A 21,857-nucleotide genomic window follows, 5' to 3' on the forward strand; every position below is an offset into this window, starting at 1 on the left:
TTCTTCTTCTTCTTCTTCTTCTTCTTCTTCTTCTTCTTCTTCTTCTTCTTCTTCTTCTTCTTCTTCTTCTTCTTCTTCTTCTCTTCCTCCTCCTCCTTCTCTTCCTCCTCCTCCTTCTCCTCCTCCTCCTCCTTCTTCTTCTTCTTCCTCCATAAGTTATGTTTCTATGAAATTTTAAAGTTTTCAAGGTCCTTTGTGTATATCACCTTATTTGATCCTCCCAATATTCGAGTGAAGTGTAATTATCTACATTTTAGAGAAGAAGAAACCAAGACTCATAGAGGAGAAATGGCTTGCCCAGTTTCACACAGCTAAATCCCAGAACTGGTATGTGAACCAAGGTTTCTTGTGATCCTTCTAAGAACAGCAGCTTTTAAAGAGGTTCCCCAAGGTTCACAAAGTCCTTTACATAGATCATATCCTTTGACCCTCTCAACAAATCCTTAGAGGTAGGTACTGTTAAGGGAGAAACCAGGGAAAGGTCCCTTAAACAGTAAATATGGGTCCAGGTGGGTGTGTGGAAGACAGGAATGACAGGATGGGGCCCAACAAGTAGGGAGACTGGGTTATAACGGCTGTTTGGATGTCTGTAACAGAAATGGCTGTTGACCTCCAACTGCCACCCAGCATCAACAAGACAGAGCCTATGGAAGCTGATAAATAAAGGCAAGAGTTTAATAACATATTTTAATCAGGGACAAACTAAGGTAAATGATGGGAATAGGGTTTTTCTACACTAACAGACTAAGGGCAAACCACAGAGTCAAGGGAAAGGGACTTAACTACACTCTTCTAAGATCTAAGCAAGACAGGGCCCAATGAAAGCAGTACTAGAGTCACAAAGTTGAAAGTTCCTCCCAACCTGGTTCCAGCCAGGTTTGGTCAGCTTAGCTGAGGACCTGAGGGTGGCTTTACTTGGGACCTCACAGCTAATCCAGGGATGGTTTCAGGATGCTAAGCGTCAACTCCACCAGGACAGATGATCCAAGGTATCCAGGTAGGGAGAGAAAGTTTGCAATGCTGTCCACCAGATCACAAACCACTCCCTACTCAGTGCTGCTCTGCAGGGCTAATGTCCTCTGCTGTAAGCCTTCACCACTCTCCAGGATCCCAGGGAATCTGGATACAACTCCCCTAGCTCTGAGATTTCCCAGGGTCAGCAACAGTTTTTGTCCCAACCCCCACAGAGTCTCTCTCATGCACAAGCCACTTCCTGCTTCCCCATTCCATGTGGAATTCTCCAGCCCCTTCCTGCTAGGTCCACATTAACTATATATAAACGAATACCTAAATAATCCTCACAACAGTTCTCAAGGTAATCTTATGCCCATTTTACAAATGAGTACCTGATATCTTAAGGATACCTATGTATTGTCAAGCTATCCATCTCTGGTATCACTTCTTGCCATATAACTTACCTACCTCCTCTAGTTATATCATTTAAGATGTATAGAATTCATAACCAGGTAGGGAGATTAGGTACTAAAACAGAGAATTAGAAGTTACAATCAATCATTCAGTCAATAAGTATTGAGTTAAATGCCAGACACCATGCTAGTTCCTGAAAATACAAAGACAAAATGAGATAATCTCTGCCTTCAAAGAGTTTACATTCAATTGGGGAACCATGTGCACCTATATATAGATTGGAAAAAAAAATATATATAGATAGATAGATACACACACACACACACACACACACACACACACACACACACGCATGCATGCACACGCCCAATCAGTAAGTATTCCTGTTAAGCAAAGATGACCAGGCACATAATCTTAATTGACTTCTCTATCACCATTCATTGGTATTGGTAAAGCCTGGGGTGTCTGGATTTCTCAGCCTTCCTAGGTCATCCATAATCTCAGACATGACTATAGAGCGTATTCTGAAGCTACTTTCCCAAGCCTCACTCTTAGTGGTAGGTTGGGTCCTTAGAGGACAATTGTAACATCTCCAGGCTCTCAGATTAGTTTTTAGGAGTTAGGAAGTATTTTTCTAATGAGCCCTCCTTCACGTGCTCGCCCTCATGATTATCAGTCAGTATTAACTAGGCAGCCAGATTTAATTAGGTTTTAGAACTTGATCTTTATTATGGTGGCATAACTGGCATAAACCATTTCCCCCAAAGTCCATGACATCTTCTCCTGCCAGTATCTACAGTTTAAGTGAGTTCATTGCTTAGAGTGAACATGGAACATAGGGGGGGATACCTATGAGTTTTTCATTGAAGTCCTCAAGACCTTCCCCTTAGATAGAGGTTTTGTAGTCTTTTAAAAAGAAACTTTTATCTTCTGTCTTAGTAATAAGTATAAGAGAGAAGGACAAGGGCTAGGCCAATGGGGTTGTGACTTGCCCAGGGTCACATGTCTAGGATGTGTCTGAGGCCAGATTTGAACCCAGGTCCTCCTGACTCTAGACCTGGCATTCTATCTACTGTGCCCCCTAGATGCTCCAAGGTTTCAGAGAGTCTTGAAGCTACCTTTCCTCAATGTGTCTAGTTTGCCTTAGTTCTCAATGTAGGCATTGTATTGACTCTTTTAGGACACTGACAGGACTATCTCATTGATGGGAAAGTCCAAATTCTCTGATTCTCCATTGTTCTTGAGGTTGTTCTCTAGCTTTAGGGGAATAGAGAAGGTGGAAGCCAAGGTAAAGACTCTCCCTACCTGTAAGGGCAAGAGCGAGAGAAGAGAATTTCTGCAGAATGTTGCATGCTGGGGAGCATGAGCAAGGAGTGTCAGTTGGAAACAGCGGGGAATTCTGGGAGAGATTCTAGGAGGTTGGGGCTTTTGGTTTTGAGAGCTCAAGGTGGAAGGAAGGAGTTGAGCTTGCTCAAGACAACCCAAGAGCCAAACTGAGTGTTTCCTGAACTGGTGTGAAGCCTGGAAGCCCGTTTTCTCTGCCAGCAGCCATTGCTACTACCAAGACGAAGATCTCTTGATCATTTGGGGAGTCAGGACTCTGGCTGGGAGCAGACCTCCAAATCTTCCCATCCAACTTTGCCTTACTGAGAGACCCAACCTAATTATATTTATAATACAGCAATAAGATAGGAACAAGAGATAGGGAGAAGGGATGGTAAAACTTTGGGTTGAGGCCTGAATTGGCTCCCCAAAGGGATGGACTTTGGGGCTTAAACCTTTAGGGCTTCCTAGTTCCCACTGCAAGTGTTACCTTTTTAGGGGTTTGGCTGGTATGCTGTCTCCTGACTTTCTGCTTTCTTGTCACTGACTCCAACTAACTTGATTATTCTTTACAAACCACAGAGGGCATGGCCAAATCCCTGAACTATTCCAAATAGACTTCATGTCTTACCTAGGAACCTTTCCAGGACTTTTTTCACATCTAGTGAACAATGGAGATGTGCTTTCATCTGGTAGATGTGTCAGGTTTTATTGAAATGGAATAATTCCATTCTCCTCCCAGTGGATCCATTGTTGGGATAGATACATGTTCCTCTAAGATCTAGAAAGAACAAACTCAAAAAAGTTAGCCCGAATCCATCAGGCCTGTGTAGACAGGATATGTACTTTAGACACCAAATGCTTATGACTGTGTAAGGCCAGAAGGCCTTCCCTACCCAGCTCTGGAGAAGTAGCTCAAATGATTATGATTCAAACAGGAAAGATAGGACGGTGGGGCTTCACAATGAGTGAGCTGTGGTTGTTCATTTGTGTCCAATTCTTCATGACTCTACTTAGGGTTTTCTTGGCAAACATATTGGAGTGGCTTGCTATTTGCTTCTATAGATGAGGAAACTGAGGAAAATAGAATTAAGTGACTTGCTTAGGGTCACACAACTAATAAATATCTAAGGACAGATTTGAATTCACAAAAATGAACCTTCCTTTATGACTCCAGGGTCAACATTCCATCTACTGCTCTACTTTGCTGCCCCAAATAAGTGAGGTACTCTTGCTGTATCTGTGAATCACCATCTCCAAATCTGGAGACAGTAGGAGATTCCTAGACATCTCAAAGTGCTTTGAGGTCCTTATTGATGAGTCATGTATGGCCAGAAGGTGGTCTCCTAAAGCTTTCATTTCCCTCCCAAATATGAGGAACAGTGATTAAAAATTATTTTATTAAAATTTTTTTCACATATTGACTTAATTCTCAATTCTCTTAATTTGTTTTCTGACACTTTATGATCTATTTTCTCTACTTGCATCCTATCCCACCCCTCCCAAGATGCCAAGCAATATGATATAGATCATGTATGTGTTAGCACACAATACATATTTTCATGTTCATCATGTTGTGAAAGAAGACACATATTTGCTTACAGTAGAGAAAAATTCATGGAGGAAATAAAGTGAAAAAAAGAAAGCTATGCTTTGATTTTCATTCAGAATCTGTTAGTTCCTTCTGTGGCAGTAGAAAGCTTTTTCCATCATGAGTCTCTTAGGATTGTTCTAGATCTTTCATTGCTAATAATAGTTAAGCCATTCACAGTTGACCACCATACATTGTTGTTATGGTATACAATGTTCTCTTGATTCTGCTCATTTCTAGTTTGCATTATTTCATATGTATTGCCACGATTTTTTGTATGTGTATGTGATTGTCTTATTCATCATTTATTTTAGCACAATAGTATTCTATTATAATAATATACTACGACCTGTTCAGCCATTCCCCAGTTGATGGGCTTCCCTTCAGTTTCCAGTTCTTTGCCACCACAAGAAGAGCTGCTTTGAATTTGGTTCAAGTAGGTTATTTCTCTCCATCTTTGATCTCTTTGGGATATAGATCTAGTTGGGGTATTGTCAAAGTATACACAGTTTATTGGTCTCCAGATTGGTTGTATCAGTTCACAATCCACCAACAATGTATCAGTACCCCAGTTTTCCCACATCTCCAACATTTATCATTTTCCTTTTTTGTCATACTAGCCAGTCTGATAGGTGTGAGATGGTATCTCAGAGTTGTCTTAATTTACATTTCTCCAAATAAGGTGAAATTTGTTAAACTATTGAAAAGATATCCAGGAGCTGTGCTTTTAAGCATTTTGATTGGGATGGCCCCTGCTAGATTTATGAACCAAATGCATGTTAAATTTTTTCCAAAGGGATCAAGGTACTAATAGATGGTAAAGGTCAAGAAAGCTTTATATAGGAGGTGTTCTAGAGCTGGGCTTTGCAGGAAGCTAGGGATTCTAAGAGGCAGAGGTGAGGTGGGAGGGAGAGCAATCTAGTTGAGGGGAATAGCTTGTATAAAAGGTAACATGATAGGAGAGCAAATATTACAAAGATTGCTAAGGCCAACAACCTTAGATGGACCTCAGAGTGCCATATGAATGGAAATATGGGGCAGTATATCTGGAAAGGTAGACTGGAGGTACACTATGAAAACCTTTTAATGACAAAAAGAAGGGGTTGTACTTTACCACTCTATGTAGTATTTTTAGTGACAATATTACATGAAAAGGGCATTGGAAAAGTACAAAACAAGTGCTTAAAGGAGGGGAAACTGTCATCACCTGAGCAATCATCAAAGACTTCTGGGCTCGTAGAAACAAAATCAAGGGCCTAGGGGGCAGCTGGGTGGCTCAGTGGATTGAGAGCCAGGCCCAGAGAGGGGAGGTTCTGGATTCGAATCTGACTGCAGATATTTCCTAGTTATGTGACACTGGGCAAGTCACAACCCCCATTGACTAAAAAAAAAAAAAAATCAGTGGTCTGGTGGAAGGAAGGATTAAGAGAAAGAAGAATGGAATAGGAATGGTGGGTACCTGGTCCAACCACTCCCCCTCCATTCTCCCCTCCCTCAGTTTCTGAATGATCCTGGGAAGCTTATTAACTCTTATTGCCTTTTCAAAGATAAAGAAGAAGAAACTAATATCTTGGGGGCAAAGATAAACTAAGATTTTTATCCTGGGAACTTTGATTTGCTTACATATGTTTGGAATCAAAGCATTCCTTAGTCCTGGGGTCAACCCACAGCCTGTAATTCCTTTAAAAAATAGTCTTTGGTTCTATGTCCGTAATCCAGTTCACTTGAAGTAGGACAGGAAGAACAAAGATGAAATCAGCAAATATTTGCCAGGAGTGTGTGTGTGTGTGTGTGTGTGAGAGAGAGAGACAGACAGACAGACAGACAGACAGACAGACAGACAGACAGCCAGCCAGAGACAGAGACAGAGGCAGAGACAGAGACACAGACAGACAGACAGAGACACAGACAGACAGACAGAGATAAAGAGACAGAGACAGAGACACAGAGAGAGAGAGACAATCAGACAGACAGACAGAGAGACAGAAGCAGAAAGACACAGAGAGACAGAGAAACAGAGAGATACAGAGACACAGAGAGACAGAGACAGAGAGGGAGAGAGAGAGACAAAGAGACAGACAGAGACAGAGAGACAGAGAAAGGAAGTTAAAAAGAGGAAGACTCAGCATATATCAAAATATTCATAGCAACTTTTTGTGGGAAAGACAGAACAAATTGGGATGAGGGACTATGGATGTGTAACAGAGATTGCATTGTCATATGAGGTCAGCTGGTTTTGCTTAACTGTTCTTTGTGACCAAGGAACTCTCATGGGGTGAATCTACATTGGAAAACAACTAGTATAAAAGATAAGAGAAATCAATAAACTCTGCAAAAAAGCTCATCCCAACCCTTTCCTTGATTAAACAGTTTTCAATGCACACAGATTAATACACAACTTTTCTTTAGGTTTTTAAATGGAGATGCCAGTTTCTCAAAGAGACCAGTTTCCCACAGAGTGCCAACATTCTAAGCATTCTCCATATGAGCCTCCTTTTCCTCTTTCTTTGATTTTGCTCTAAGTATATGACTAGTTTTCCACAAAAAAACCCCAAAACAAACAAAAAACACCCCCAAAAAACTCTTATCTAGTTTCCCAAGAAGGGCCAGCACATGAAAGATAGCCCAGATTGCTGCTGGAGTGCCAGTTAGCCAAGTTTTGTGAAGTAATTTATTGACCAGTAGACAAGATGTTAAAATCTCCAGGAGCCCAGGGGACCCTTTCATATTGAAAGGGACAGACATAAATGGGTATCCATGAGTTTCAGAAGACAAAGACATTTTAGAAACAATTTTACAAGGTAATATCTGAGTTCTCCAGCCCCCAGGGGCCTAATTCACTGCTGCTTGAAATTTCAGGAGTCCTCATTTGGAGATTTTTCCATCCCCTGGTGAAAAGTGTCCACTTTCTCCTCCTGAATTAGTTGGTGAGTAGGATGTGATACTGTGCTGAGCACTGAGGTAATCAGGGAAGGGAGAGAGTGAAGAGCTCAGCAAAGAAGAGTTATTGATCCCTATTTCGGAGAGAAGCCCACACAGAACAGTATGGAGCTTTAGCATTTTAACATAAACTAATTTAGTCCTTATCTGATTCTCCTGATTTTATCTGAGTTAAACATATGTGGGAACTCCTTCAGGACTGAAGTCATATACAGGATGTGAGAAGGCTAAGATTAAAGGAAAGTGATGCCAATAAAATACATTCATTCTCTCTCTCTCTCTCTCTCTCTCTCTCTCTCTCTCCAATATCTCTCAATCTCTCTCTCTTTCTGAATTGGTTTCTGTCTATCTTTGTCTCTAACTTAGAAAAAAAGTTCAATTGGTGCCTTTTGCTTTTTTACAGAAAATTATTTCCTGATATGCAGTTAGTCATGTGAGTCAACTACAATTTCTTAAACACCATTCTCAGAGAGCTCTCCCTTCTCCCCTCCTCCTCATCACTTTGCCCAGATACCTTCTCCCACTCTTTCCTCTTTTACCCCTACCTCATGCAAAAGGGATCTATTTCATTTCATTTGTTCTGACAGATTGTTATCCCCACTCCCTAACTCATTTTCATAATTGCTCCCTATCCACTGCCCAGATGTGCTCCTTTACTGCCTAAAAAAAAATGGACCTATATCTCCCCCATCCTCCAGAAAAATTTCACTTGATCCACACCATTTCCCAGCCTCTTGGATCAAGTGAAATTTTTCTGGAGGATGGGGGAGATATAGGTCCATTTTTTTTAGGCAGTAAAGGAGCTGAGGAAGCCAGAGATGGAATCAAGATTATGAGGAAGGAGATGTAAATAATGGTTTGATTAGAGAAGGCATGGCATGGAGTGTCTGGGAGGAAGAGGACCCAGGACAGAATGTTGGGAAATGCCTAGTGTGATGATGATTCAGCAAAGGCAATTGAGAGGGAACAGACAGTGAGGTTATTGGCATGAAAGCTCAGTGATAAGAGTATATCCAGGGGGAGAGGGTTATCAACAGAGTCAAACACAGCAGAAGATTTGAGAAGGGTTAGGATTAGGAAAAGACCATTAGATTTCACAATGAGGGAAACAAGATGGCCCTAGACATGTACGAATTGGGAAGTTGTGTTTCTTCTTTTTATAATAGCATAGTTAGCGCTCATGACTTTAAATTAGGTTAGGTGACTTGTCCAAGGTCATTTGTTTTTTTTTAACCCTTACCTTTCACCTTAGAATCAATACTGGGATTTGAATCCAGGACCTCCCATCTCTGGGCCTGGCTCTCAATCTACTGAGCCACCCAGCTGCCCCCTTGTCCAAGGTCTTAAAAGATCTATCACTAATGTTAGAGATGCAAATTTCAGTTAACATATGAAATAAGAACCCAGATTACAAAAGGTTATGAAGTGAGTGAGAGGAGAGAAAGTAGAGACATTTAGCAATGACATCTTTCAATAGGAGTTTGGCTGAGAAAGGGAGGAGAGACAGATGATGATGATAACTTAAAGAATGAGAGAGTCCAGGGGAGGTTTATGAATGATGTCCTTGAATTTTGGGGCAACTTGATGATACAGTAGATAGAGCACTGGGCTTGGGTACTGACTAGCTCTGTGACTCTAGGCAAGTAATTTATTCTCTTTTTGCCTCAGTTTCCTCCTCTGTTAAATGAACTGGAGAAGGAAATGGCAAACCACTCCAATATCTTCCCCAAGATTACAAATGGGGCCACAAAGAGTAGGACACAACTGAAAACGAACAACAAAAGATCTCTGGATTATTGTCTCATCATTCATAAAATGAGAGAATTAGACCAGATGACCTCAAAGTTCTCTCCAAGCTCTAGACTTGTGATCATATGATCCTATAGGGCACTAGACTCTAAGATACAATTACTGAAATGTTCCTGTTCTGAAGGAATGTACACTCCAGAAAATAAGGGTAATGTAAAGTCATGACTCAACTAGCTATTCAGTTATAAAAGAAAGATACGACTTCCCAATTTATAAACGTCTAAGGCCATCTTGTTTCCCTCAAAACCAAAACCACCAGTTCTACAGCTGCAAGTTCTAGGAACAACTGAAACAAAGAATGTGTCTGTCTCTGGTTTTTAAGGTACAATTCTGAAATTTTCACTATGGGTGATGGAGACTTGAGACTCCAAGGCTCAATGTTTGCTTTTCTCCCTTTTAGGTAATTTCTTGGCATCTCTGTTCTAATTCTACAAAGTGTAGTTCTTTTCCAAGAAGCAGTGGGTCTCTGCTGAGGGCTATTGTCCACAGATGGAGAGGCTCTTATTGAGGTTAACTCAGGTGTACTAACATACCAGATGAGATTATCCCTGGGATTCTTCTGCTACAGGAAAAATGGCAGATTGATTCCTTGCATGTCCTCAGTGTTGCTGAGTAATGGATATTTAAATATTATTCAAAGGTTTGTAGGATATTTTACATGCAGAAGAAGCTTCAATTTTGGTCTTTCTGACCTTGAGCAAGTTAATGAATGCCCTTGGGCCTCAGTTTCCTTAACAGTAAAATGAGGGGGACTAGATAGCCTCTGGCTACTCCTTCCAAGTTTTATAGCTTTAATCTTATAATCTGATCTCCAGTGTCTTTGTAGAGATTTAGGTGTGACTCAGTGGCAAAAGTGTTGAATTTAGAAGTCATTGAGCCTGATCACTATTGCCTGTGTGACCTTGAGTAAGTAACAATTTTTATTTTTCTCAAATTCTCAATTTCCTTTTCTGTAAAATTTGGGCATTGGAGTAGATGACCTCAAAGTTCCTTTTAGTTCAATACATATGATCCTATGATGAAAACATCTCAAAACAGTAGCCAGTGCATAATAGACAAATGTCTATTCACTAAAATTAAAATTTATGTTTAATAAATGAATGGACGATCCCATTGGATTCCTAAAACCATGCTGAGTTGTGTGGCAGATTTTGTCTCAACTATATAAATGAGGAAACTGAGGCTGAGAGAAGTTGGGTGATTTGTTCATGGTCATACAGCTGATTGGCTTTGACTTGTGAGACAGATGGCAGAACTGAAATTTAAACCCAGACCTTCTGGCTCTAAACCCAGCTCTTTCCACTATTACTTTTGTTGTTACTGTTCATTCAACTTCAGTTATGTCTGATTCTTTGTGATCCCATTTGGGCTTTTTTGGTGGTTTGCCATTTCCTACTCTAGTACATTTTACAGAGGAGGAAACTGAAGCAAACAGGGTTAAGTGATTTACCAAGGTCACACAGCTAGCAATTGTCTGAAACTGGATTTGAATTCAAGTCTTTCTGACTGGAGGCTCAGTACGCTATCCATTGTGCCACGTAGGTGCTATTTATATGACTATACTACTTATATGACCCTGGACAAACAAAGCTTCTGTCAGCCTCAGTTTCTTCCACTGTAAAATAACAAGTTTGAACTCATTAACCTCTGATGTCCTTCCAAAAACTTCTATGATCTTAAGGATCCAAGTTAGAAGTTGAACCCAAGACTTCTCTACTCTAAGCCCTGTACTCTATATATTATGCTACATGGTCTATACTCAGAGCAAATGCCTATTTCTGCAATAATGTATTAAGGTAATGGTTTTCTCTGCTCTTTTACCTTCACTATAAGAGGCAAGAAACCATATGAAAGTATTGGCTAAGAAACCAAGACTTAGGGGTCAGCTGGGTGGCTCAGTGGATTGAGAGTCAGGCTCAGAAATGGGAGCTCCTGGGTTCAAATCTGGTCTCAGACACTTCCTAGCTGTGTGACCCTGGGCAAGTCACTTAACGCCTACTGCCTAGCCCTTACTGCTCTTCTGCCTTGGAACCAATAGTATTGATTCCAAGACGGAAGGTGAGGGTTTAAAAAAAAAAAAAAAAAGAAACCAAGACTTACAGACCTGGGTTCTGATCCCATCTCTAATACAGTATGTATTAACCTCCCAGATCTCTCCTAGGTAACAACTATATGCAAGGCTCAGAGTTCCCACTGAGTTACTCATCTACTTTAGTGGAGGGAGTTTCCACACCAACAATTTACTTTGCTTAAGAAATCAGAGGTCCAACCCTACTGTAACCAAAGAAGGGAAAGGGAAACACCTCCTTCATTACTGGCCATATGATGCATAATGATACAGACTGGTATGAGCAGTAATAATAATAGCTAGCATATATCAATATACATTTTATTTTTATTTATTATTAAATTTAAATTAAATTTATTAATTTATATTTAATTATATTATTAATTATATTATATATTATATGTTTTATATATACATTAATTAATAATAAAAATTTTAAATTTATTATTATTTATTGGCAAATTTATTATTTGCAAACTTTAAAGTTTGCAAAGCATTTGACACATATCTCCAATGAGATTGTATTTGTAAAAAGTGCTTAGCACAGTGGCTGGCACATAGTAGATGCTGTATAATGCTTATTTCTTTCCTCTTAATTTGATCCTCATAGCAGCCCTGGCAGGCAGGTATTATTATTATTATTATTATTATTATTATTATTATTAATATCCTTATTTTGCAAACAGAAATGAAGCAGACAGAGATTAAGCTAGTGTCTGATGTTGGATCTCCCTGACTCCAGATCCTGTGGCTTAGCTGCCTAGGTCAGGTCCCAACAGGGCATCCCAGAGGGTGTTGAACAGGGCATCTGGGGAATATAGCACCCAGGATCGTAATAGGGACTTAGAACAGGAAGAGACTGGAGAGATCATTTAGTCCAACATGTTCATTTCTTGAAGGAAGAAGATGAGACAGAGAGACAGAAAACAATATGCCTGCGGCTACATGGCAATGGGGGTCAAGTGACTTGCCCAGGGTCACACAGCTAGGAAGTGTCTGAGGCCAGATTTGAACCTAGGACCTCTCTTCTCTAGATCTGGCTCTCAATCCAGCTGCCCCCCCCCCCCCTCCATTCTTTATTTGGGCAGAAGGTGGTTCATAAATCAGCAGGGCTAGCAGAATGCTAGCTCTTTCACTTTAGGTACCAACCATTATAATTTAAAAATAATTTTGATTTTTCATTATTCTCTTTAAAAACAGCAACAATTTTGTATATTTGCATCAAGGTTGCACAATGGATGGAATGTTATGCTTGGATACAGGAGGATCTGAGTTCAAATTCTACCTATTAGTATTACCTAGAGCAAGTCACTTAACCTTTTTCAAACATGTCATATTTTTGCAAATTTTTCACATGTTGATATGATTTTTTTAAAACCCTTCCCTTCCCTCTTAGAATCAGTACTGTGTTTTGGTTCTAAGGCAGAAGAGTAATAAGGGCTAGGCAATGGGAGTTAAGTGACTTGCCCAGGTTCTGTGTCTGAGGTCAGATTTGAACCTAGGTCCTCCTGTCTCTAGGCTTGACGCTCAATCCAATGAGCAACCCAGTTGGCCCCTTGTTGATATAATTTTTAATAATTGTTTTCTGACATTTTATGACTCATGTCCTCTCCTTCCTTCCTACCCCATCCCTCTTCCAAAGATGGCAGGTAATATGATGTAGGTGCTATATGTGTTGCCTTACAACACATATTTCCATGTTTATCACATTGTGAAAGAAGGCACATATCACACTAGAGAAAAATTCATAGAGATAATGAAGTGAAGAATGGCATGCTTCAATCTGTATTTAGACTCTGTCAGTTCCTTCTATGGTGGTGGAAAGGCTTTTTCATCATGAGTCCCTTGGAGTTGTTTTGGATCCTTGCACTGCTGGTAATAGTTAAGCCATCTGCAGTCAATCATTGTATACATTATTGCTCTTACTGTGTGCAAGATTCTCCTGGTTCTGCCCACTTCACTTTGCATCAGTTCATATAAGTCTTTCAAGCTTCAGTCTTCTTTGTAAAATGAAGAAATCAATAACATCTTTATCACAGAATCTATGAGGAACAAATGAATTAATGTATATAAAACATGTAAACCTTAGATGGGTATATATACACATATTTGATGTTATTATAAAAAAGAAAAAATTGTTCCTAAAGTGGAACATCTCTATTGTGCATAGAACAGTTGTGATACACACACATAAAAACAAGTAATGTAGATTTGATATGTATGTACTAAATTCCACATTAGTTTCAAATCTATCTTACTTGTCTTTGTCTCCTAATCTTCCTTGTGTCTTCTTTTATACATTTAGCAATGCTTCAGGAATCCTTTTTCTTTCTTTTCTCCTTTTATTTGGTAGAGGGGATAACATTTTCACAAGTTCCCCTTTTCTCCCTGGCATTCTTCCTTGCTGGAACCCATAGTAGGCATTCGCCAGTACCATCAATATAATTCCTACTTGACTTTGGGAATCCTTATTCATGTTGAAATGACACTAATTCAAGGAACATTTCCTGAGCACAAGCTGTCAGCATCAGACTCAGAAGATGTGGGTGCAAATCTTGTCTTTAGGCTTAGATGAGATAATGTTTGTAAAGTGAATAGTAGAGTGCCTGGCACATAGTAGGGGGTAGATGAATATTTATTCCCTTTTCCTTTAAGTAATATTGCATATATAGCAATGAACATATTATTAATCCTCCTCTGACCTCAGTTTCCCCACCGTAAGTGAGGATGGTGTACTCAATGACCTTTGGAGTTCCTTCTGGCTTTAGAGCTAAGTCTGTATCCTCTGCAATCCTTCCTTTACAAAAAACAAAGGGAATATTACCACTGAAATGAATAATTATAAGAAACCAGAGTACGAGGAAACCTTGGCACCCTGTTCAGTTTCAGTAATGATGCCAAATTTTCATATTGCCACTGGGCCTCCAATGGTCCATTGCATTTTTCCATTTTATTTCTTTACCTTCTAAAGTTTATAATTTGGTCATAAAAGTTAATCACTCCAGGATGAGTCTTGTCAGGTGTGATTAACTGGCAATTAATATGGTGTGATTATATATTCATATAGTGTGAAGGGCTGTTATGTTCCGAAGCCCATCTTCTCAAATATAACATTGTTTTTATTTCAGTATGCATGGGAAATCAGGAATAAGGTTCTTGCATTAATTGATAGGACAGGGAAGCTAGGAAAAGGTGCATTGAATTGCAGGGTTTCGACTAGCAACTATGAATTACACTTCTGGTTTGGGAATCTCAAGGGACCTGGATTGGAATCTTGCTTCTGTCCCATACTATTAGACACTTTGCTTCTAGAGTTCTCAGTTTCCTCTCCTGTAAAAAGGGGAAAGAATTGGACTTGATCTCTAATGTCTCTTCCAACTCTAAGACTATGTGATGACAGGGGACTTTGAGGAGACTCATCAATTTCATCTGCATTCAAGAGACATCCTGGAACTTCATCTTAAGTAGACCCAACACATACCACTTTTGCCCTGACATAAGGAATCACAAAATTAAATCAGATTGGTAAGCCATGGACTGATATTTTCTATTTTGCCAAAAGGAATCCTAGATTTTAGGGTCTAGAGTTTAGGAAGAGACATCATTGGTCATCTACTCTGGTGTGAACTGGATCAATCCCTTTTCATCTTCTACAGCACATTGCCACAACTATTATCCATCCCAACTCTTACCTTAGGTCTCTCCTTATCTAATTCCTTTTTCTTTGCTATGTACAAATCCATCTATCTCTCCCCTATTATTCCCACAAATTATCATTCTATCTCTCCTCTTCATCATTATACTGCTTGAGAAGATCCTCTAGAATCAATGCCCCCATTTCTTCTTTTTTTCTCTTTTTCTAGAGCCCTACAAGTGGCTTCCAAACTCATCAAGCTCCCCATGTCTTTCTGGCCAAATCTGATGACTTTTACTTTATCCTCATATTTCTTGATCTTTGTGCAGCCTTTGATACCACTGGTCACTTTCCTTTCTTCTCTTTGCTTTTGGGACACTGCTCTCTCTCTCAGCTCCCTTGACCAACTCTCCTCTCCTTCCCAGTCTCCTTTGCTGGATCTTCATTGAAGCCATGCCTGTTAACCATGAGTATACTCCCAAGACTCAATCCTGAAGGCTCTTTTACATGTATAATATTTTGCTTGGTGTTTTTATAAGCTCCCTATGCTCTCTGGTCGAAAGCTGAGGTTATGAACTCCAAAATTCCACTGAAAGAGAGCCCAACTGATGGGTCTTCTCATTTTTTACCTGGATGCTCTTTTCTAAGACTTTAGGATTTTTCTGACCAACTTCACCATGCCCACATTTTAGGTACCTTTTCTTCCCCACCTCAGCTTTTCAATTTCTTTTTAGGTGTTAATCTTCCTCCATTAGATTTCAAGTTCATTGATGGCAAGAACTATCTTTATCTCTCTTTTTCCACATTTATAAATAAATGTTTATTGATTTACCTAGTGATTTACTTAATGCCACATAATTCACAAGCATCAGAGGAAGGATTTGAATCCAAGTCTCTCCTTCTGGGTACCTCATTGTCTTCACTAAACTATACTGTCACTAGAAAAAATATTGGTAACTGGATCAATCTACTACACCTTTAACTTTCTGAAACTTAATTAGTGGCTTTAGCAGAGTTTTGTGTGTGTTACTAGACCTATAACTTACCAATGTATGGATATCCATCCCCAGATACAGATCAGCAACTCCTACATGATTTATAATCTTAGAAAGTTACCTGGGGCACTGAAGTTAAGTAATCTGATCATGATTGTACATGTAGGACTTGATCTAAACACCTCCAGCTATCCCTCTACCCATCACATCATGTGGAGGAGTAATGGCTTCAGAAAATGTAGATGTTTCTGTAGGAGGCTGGCTTTGGGGAGTCTCAAATGAGCCAGGACAAGATCAAATCATGACCAATTCTTCACTATGGCAACATGCATCATTTCATTTGGACTTTAATGAGATTGTGATTGGCATTGGCCCATACTCCAGTAAAGGGATGAGTGGGTAATCCCAAAGCCATCAAATGGCAGATGAAGACTTTATTATTATGGATAACTTTATCTGAATGAGCCATCAAAGAGGTGACTGTTTTATGCTGTAAGTTTTAAATTTAATATTCAATGCCTCAAAAGTATGATATTTATAAGGATTTTATTTAAAGTGCAGGGAAAGAGTCTCAACTCAATCTTACCATGCCGCCTCCCCTCCAAAAAGCCCCATCACCACACCCACAACAACCATATCCAAAACTATCCCGCGAAACCCACCACCAATAGGAAAAGGCTTAAGGAATTATGGGTATGGTGAAAGGGAGTTTGGGTAATGTAGTTTTAACCCACAACCAATAGGAAAAGGCTTAAGGAATTATGGGTATGGTGAAAGGGAGTTTGGGTAATGTAGTTTTAAAACGGGTACAAGGTCTTTTCAACTTTACATTCCCCCCCTGTGATCCTTTGGGAGACAAGTCTCCCCAATGGATCATGAAAACATAATCAAATTAAAGTTTACAATAATTCAGAGATAAAAGGGAAATAAAAGGGAGAAAGAACAAAACCAATGTTTGGTGCATTGACAATAAGCCATTTAGGGGGCAGTCCCCTTTTTCTGGCATAAAGTGTCCATTCAAAATAAATACATTCAACTCCCCAAAGTTCAAATTCGCCATGTCTTGAAATTCACTCTGGACCTTTTGGTGCAGTGTGTGGTCTCTGCATGCATCTTCATGGTGTCTTCTGGATTTGGGGAGGTAGTCTTCTGTTCTAAATTAGGGTCAAATTCAAGTCCAAATTTACAGAAATAACATAGTCAGTCAGAGGAGAACAACTTTACATTTCCCCTCTGAGTAAAATACAAGGATACACATGGGAATCACACAGGAATACATGGTCAAGGCATAAGGTATATGAATCAATTCTCAAAACATCAAAAAGTCCAAAGAAAAATAAAAAAGGAAAAAGAAAGAGAAAAAAATAACCTCTGAGGAAAATACAGGATATTAAAAAAATGTGAAAGGAAAAAAATTTAGGAACAAGAGGAAAAAAATTTCACAAATCAAAGCAGGTTCCTATAGCAATCCATGTCCCATAAGCTTTGCAACAACAATCACTCACTAACCCAATTTAGCAGCCTGGACTACAGTAAGTTGTCACATCACAAAAGAAATGGAAAAAGGAGACTAGATCTCGAGACAAATGGGAAATAGCATTTCCCGGCGCAATACCTTTCTTTACTTTCGGAGATAGTAGAGCCAGAACAATTCGATGTCGAGTACTTGATATCGAGTGTGGTACAAGGAAGTCCTACGTCTTAACATATGTTAAGCGTTGCAACCTCGAGTCTCACACAGGATCAAGTCTTTGCGTAGAATGTCATCAATCCCTGTAGGATTAGTTTTTTCTCTTTCCTTCATGTGCTCATTTGCACTTCACAGGTCAAAAACTCTGTGCTCCTTTGTGGTCCGATTTTCCTTGGATTAGACATAGTAATTGAGCAAAAGTCTCATAATAGTTAAATAACTAGTGGCAGCTTTCTATAGTCCAAAGCTTTTTGGGTATAAATTCATATGCTAGGCAAATGGGCATCTTAACTTATTCTTATTGCAAAAATCAAAATAGTCAAGAGTCTATTTAATGCTGGTGACGTGCTTCAAATGTAAAAAATGAGAGAAAAGAAAGAAAAAATCAAATACTGTATTGCACATGTAGGAAGAAAAACCAACAACAACAAAACAAAAAAAAATGTGTAGTTTTACACAATCATCGAGGTAAAGAATAGAGGTTAATTTTCAAGAAATAAGATTCATTTCCTCCTTAACTTGCCATGATCTACAGTGTGAGTGCAAATGAGGTAGACAAAATGATGTGGGTGTAAATGAGGCATAACAAAGCAATAATACATCCAAGAAACTACAAAAGGAATGACAAAAGGCATAAAATGTTTAGAAAGGCACATCAGGTCAATATAGGTCACTAATACAGATATTTTGTTGTGAGGTAGTATATGTGTCATTCAAGTACAAGGATCAATCAAATAAAGTGCAGCAAAATAGTGTAAAATCCAGCAATAGAGCATTCTCATCACAATAGTCAAATACAATCAATAGTCAAATATAATAGGTGTAGTTAATAGTACTTAGTACAGAGAATTATTCATTATCAATAGAGGGTACCCATCTCACATGACTGCAATGAATCCATGAGTCCCTCTCCCCAATTTTAATGGCTCATGGTGTAGTTAATAGGACCTGGAATGGTCCATCATAAGCAGGTTCAGTTGACCCAATACGTTTGAAATTCTTTATGTACACACTATCACCTGGGTTCAAATCATGAAACGAGAAGTCTAAGGGGCCTGCTTGAACAGCAGCTCCAGAGTCATGGAGTTCTCGCAATTTTGTTTGTAATTGTCTGATATAAGTGGCAACGGTTGTATCCCCTCCTAACAATGAAGTATAGGCAGGGTTGAATGGTTGTGCCTGAATAGGTGGATGTCCAAATAGCATCTCAAATGGTGAGATGTGTAAATCACCTCTGGGTCTGCTTCTGAGATAAAATAAGGCCAGAGGTAGAATTTCAGACCATTTCAAATGAGTTTCCATGCATAATTTGCCAATCATAGTTTTAAGTTCCTTATTCATCCTTTTAACTTGGCCGGAACTCTGGAGATGATATGGTGTATGAAATTTAGGAGTTATCCCCAAACATGAATAAATCTGTGATAAGACTGAGTCAATAAAGTAAGTTCCTCTATCAGAATCAATACGTGCTGGCAGGCCAAAACGAGGAATAATCTCTTTCAAAAGGATTTTGGCAACAAAAGCTGCTGTGGCCTGAGCAGTAGGAAATGCTTCAGGCCACCTGGTCAGTTGATCGACTATGACCAGACAAAATTTATAGTGTCCAGCTTTTGGCATAGAGATAAAATTAATCTGCAAATGTTCAAATGGCGTGTAAGCTAGAGGACGTCCACCAAAGGCTTTTTCTCGAAAAGTGTGCTGATTAAAGGCCTGGCAGGTGGGACAAGTTGTACATATTTTGGAGGCAGTTGTAGTTATTCCAGGTGCTATCCATACTCTTTTAACAGAGTCTACAAAGCCTTGGGTGCCAAAATGACTGTGTTTATGGATAGAATGACAAATTTGGTTATAGAAAGCCCTAGGGAGCAGGGGCTTGCCTTTAGATGACACCCATACTCCATTTATCTGTTTTGTTTTAAATCTCTGCTTCCATTTTCCCACTTCCTTGTCATTATAGGAAAGGGATAGATCCAAATTATCAGTAACTGTTAGTGGCATAATTAACTCAGGTCCTTCTAAGGCTGCTAGTTTTGCTGCAGTATCTGCTCGATCATTTCCCCTGGAGACAGGGTCAGTGCCACCTGTGTGTGCAGAGCAGTGAACAACAGCTATGGCTTCAGGGAGCTGGATGGTAGAAAGAAGTTCAGTGATAAGGTCTGCATTGGCAATACACTTTCCAGCTGATGTTAAGAATCTCCTTTGAAGCCATAACATGTCGACAGCATGACATATGCCAAATGAGTAATGGGAGTCTGTATAAATTGTGACCCTTTTGTTCTGTGCAATGATACAAGCCTGTTTTAAAGCTGTGAGTTCTGCACCTTGTGCACTTACATGTGAGGGTAAGGAAGCTGACCATAGAGTATCCAATTCTGTAACTACTGCAGCTCCTATATAGCGCACACCCTCTCTCATAAAAGAAGAACCATCTGCAAATAATATTAAATCAGGATTATCCAAAGGGGTGTCCAGCAAATCACTACGAGGTTTATCAATAGTGGACACCAAAGATGTATAATCATGTAAAAGTTCTCTAGAAATTGGCAAGTCAGGGAGCAAGGTTGCAGGATTAAGAGCTCCACAGCGTTTTAATGTGATATGTTCATTATTCAATAGGGTTATCTCGTATCTAGTAATCCTTTGATCAGTAAATGCCTGATCCATATACCTAGATCTGTTACTAGTCCTAAAGTCACGATCCCTGTAATCATTGTTTTCATAATTGTTATTATTTCTATAATCATTATTTCTATAATTATTTCTAAAGTTGTAATTTCTGAAGTTATTATTTCTAGATGCTTGATTCCAAGTTCTACAGTTCATCATTACATGACCCCTTCTTCTACATAAATGGCATATAAGGGGCTGAAAGTTAGATTCTCGGAGAGGGGAAATTGCCATTGGTTTAGTAGCAGAATCTTGTAGTCGTTTTTCAACTCTATCACTTACAACAGAGTCATTTAAAGAGTCTAGTCTTTTATTAAACATGTCCATATTCTTTTTAAATATGTCCAATAAACTATTAATCTCTTCCTGTTTCTCTTTATGGTTGTTAAAGACATAAACAGTAGTTCTCCTTAACTCATCAAGGTCCATTTCGGGCCATATAGGGCAATTTGTTTTAAAATGATCTACAATCTCTTTATGAGAGTTATGGACAAATTGTTCCTTTATTAGCCATACATCCTTTTCAACAGAAAGGTCAAGTTCCATGTATCTATTTCCCATTCCAATGAGCCTGTCCATGAATTAGGAGGGTGTCTCATCAGATTGTGTAATGCTTTTAAATTTGGGCCAGGCCTGAGGTTTCTCAGCACATGCTCGCATTGCTCTTAGAAGGGCACCCCTAGCAAGACATAAGTCTGAGTAGTCTTTGCGGTCATTATACTGCAGTTAGGATCTTCAGATGGCCAGCACACTGCATTGCATCCTCGGGGTTTGTTAGCATGGGCGATAATTTTAGTCTTCTCCCATTCCGTTAGGAAAGCCCAGAGCAATTTTTCCACATCTTTATATGTGGGATCATAATGATAGAAAATATCATCAAATTTTTTTATTACTGTTAAAGGTTCTTCGGTGAAGGACGGGCAATTTTCTTTGAAATCTTTTATATCCTGGCTTGTGAAAGGCTTATATTGTTTCAAAGTGACCACATCCCCATCGGGTGCTATTGTGGACACTTCCCTTAAGGGAAAAAGGCCTGCACAGGAATCATTTACTGACTGTGGGTAGGCCATGTTAGCCAGGAGTTGCAGAGCATGAGCAAATTGGTTTAGAGTGCGAGAGAAGAGTTTCTGCACCTGAGAGATAGTAGAGGGACCTGGTATTTCTATGTTAGAGGAAACAGGTTTGCAAGAACAGAGGAAACTGTTTTGGGGAGAATACTCTGTCGTTTTAGGTTGTAAGTGATACACTATCTGGTTCAATTGAACTTGCATGTTGGTTTGCATTCTCCTTATTTGTGACCATCCAACCCAGAGAAAAAAGAAAACTACAAGCCACATAGAAACAAGGAAGTAATCAAGAACTCTATAAGTTCCTAATTGGGCAAAAACTGCAAGGGTTTCTTGTAGAGTAGCATTTATACTGCTGAACATTGTGATAAAAAAAGGCAGATTAAAGGGAAGTGGAAAACAGAATAAATTTTTAATGTATATATTTATTTATTTATTTAATTTGGGGGTGGGGCAAACTAAAGGGTATTGTATATTATTATTATGGTTTTGCTTGAAAAAACTAATTATAATTTATTAATTTATATTAAATATTATAATTAGTTTATAGTATATAGTTTATAATTATATTAAATTTGTAAAAAAGTTTTTAATATTAATTAAATTTTTTAATTAAAAAATTTTAATGCTTTTATTTATTTGTATACTTATTTAGTGTTGTTGCTCATCAGGAAGAAGGTGGGGGAGAAACAAAGAAAAGGAAAA

Source organism: Gracilinanus agilis, chromosome 2 (genome assembly GCF_016433145.1).
Source record: "Gracilinanus agilis isolate LMUSP501 chromosome 2, AgileGrace, whole genome shotgun sequence".
Lineage (NCBI taxonomy): Eukaryota > Metazoa > Chordata > Mammalia > Didelphimorphia > Didelphidae > Gracilinanus > Gracilinanus agilis.